At 43.5% G+C, this 2,091-nt stretch overlaps 1 non-coding gene across 1 annotated transcript; it reads right to left on the bottom strand.

Annotated features, from left to right (window-relative positions):
- Positions 1-484: 484 nt before the first annotated feature.
- Positions 485-603, bottom strand: LOC145394841 (5S ribosomal RNA). The gene has a single exon (XR_013896488.1). It is a non-coding gene; the product is annotated as a 5S ribosomal RNA (ribosomal RNA).
- Positions 604-2,091: the final 1,488 nt, after the last annotated feature.

Below are 2,091 nucleotides of genomic sequence, written 5' to 3'. Positions count from 1 at the left end.
AATTTCTCCGTAACGACTATCAGTTCTATAAATTTTCCAACTGAACCAAAATATTCTTGAATATAAATTAATGTTAAGCTGCAAATTGAAAGAAGAATACAAGAACAGTCCCAGTTTTATTATTTTCAGCACTAACTTTACTTCTTTCATCTGCTGCGTACTCAACATTGAGAGGGGGAAAATTGAGGGAATGAGGGCGGCGGAAAGAAGGCAGAGTGATAATATGACGTTAGCAGTGTCTCGTTAAATTCTCCTAGTATTAAGGAGTAATGATAGAGAATTATAGAAAAAGACTCGGCAATATTCATTTCATCTACAGGTTTCGATACACGCAAGGGGAAGAGGGAAGAATGAGGTACAGAGTCCATCCATCCATCCATTGCCAGACTCCATGTATCCCAAATGGGGTGGCCAAGGGCTTAGAGTTAATTGTTTTACAGGGAGGGGCATTAATCCTCCACCAACCCCACTTGAAACGTAGGGATGCCAACAGCATCTAGTGTTCCCAGGCGGTCACCCATCAAAGTACTAACCAGACCCAACGTTGCTTAACTTCGCTGATCGGATGGGAAGCGGTGTACTCAACGTGGCATGGCCGTTGGCATAAAACGAAATTTAGACAGCGTCCCTAGTTATATTCTTCTATATATAAATAACAATGAAGAAACAATAGGAAATACCCCAACAGTATTAATTTCACCTCCCCGCACTCACTATCATCGCTTTCAACATCTGCTGGAGGAGGAAAGAAGGGGGAGGTGGGGTGCAGAGTAGCAATGCAACGTTTAAGCAGTATATCTTTCTCCAAATTCTGCTAGAAATTAAAAGCAATGATGAATAATGGAAGTAAATGTACCCAGGCTATTTATTTAATCTCCTTGTACTCCATATCAGCGCTTTCAATATCTGCTGGTGAAGGCAGGAGGGGAAAGGTGGGGCGGGGGAGGGGGAAGGTGTGGGTGGGTGGAAGGTGGGCAGGGGGTCGGGGAGGTGGGTAGGAAAGGGGAAGTGGCTGGGGTAGGAAGGTGGGGGCGGGGAAGGTGGATGGGTGGGGGGACAGAGTGACAATACGACGGCTGAGCTATAAAAGAGAGGTATGCAGCAACCGATAGCCCTCTCGCTCCCAGGCCTGGATTATAGGAAGCAGCGTCAGGCATTCCAGCGGGACTCATTGCCAGTGGCCGACATTTATTTTCCATCCATTACTGGCGTAGCTCCGGAATCGCGTGCCTGTGTCTGCCTAGCCGCTCATTTACTGGAATGGCGATTACAAGGGCCACTATTGGTATTGGTATGATAGTCTCCTTTGGTATTGGTTAGTTTGTATTCTTTATCGTCTCAGTGGAAATGTGTGCTTTAATAGTCGCACATGTAATGGAATGGCGATTACAGAGGCGACTCATTGTCAGCGCTTTTGATTTTCCAAGTATTATTAAATTTTTCACATTCCCCTAAAAGTAAGTAAATGAATGCAGGAAAATATCAGGAAGTGAAGAATGAGAAGAACTGAAGTTGATCTATATATGTATTTATTTAATCTCAACGCGGTTACTCTCAGCACCCTCAGTACCTCTAATAAGTATTTTGTTCAGTGCTTCTTGCACTAAATAATTCTTATGGGTAGAAAGTATGTAAAAGTTGGTTAAGAAAGTGTCAGGGCATGAATAGTAAGAGAAATAATAGCCAGTGCACCAAACATATTCATTATCGTAGCCGCGTACTCACCATCAGCACTCTCCATATTCCTAGGAGTATCCCTTTCGTTAGATTCTATTGAAAAGTTAGGATGTGAAGAATGAATAAGCTCCAGCAATATCCCAGATGTATTAATTTCTACTCTGCGTACTCACTATCATCACTATGGTCATTGAAAACAGTTATTCTTGGGCTACAACGCTATTCGAAGCAACATGTCTTGCGTTAAATTTTCCTGCGATATAAGTGAGGTGTCGGCTGTGAAATATGTTGGCGTCTACACGATGCCTTGTGACTTGCTCATGGAGGCGAGGCTGGCGCAGTACAAAAAGAAACCAGAGAACCACACGCCGAGGAGTTCAAGTAATTTATTGCCCCGTATGAGTGAAAGGAATC

Source organism: Coenobita brevimanus, chromosome 28 (assembly GCF_032717465.1).
Source record: "Coenobita brevimanus isolate Jiangsu-jjx chromosome 28, ASM3271746v2, whole genome shotgun sequence".
Taxonomy (NCBI): Eukaryota; Metazoa; Arthropoda; class Malacostraca; order Decapoda; family Coenobitidae; genus Coenobita; species Coenobita brevimanus.
Note: the sequence above shows the minus strand (reverse complement) of the source record. Positions and strands in the feature narration are given on the sequence as shown.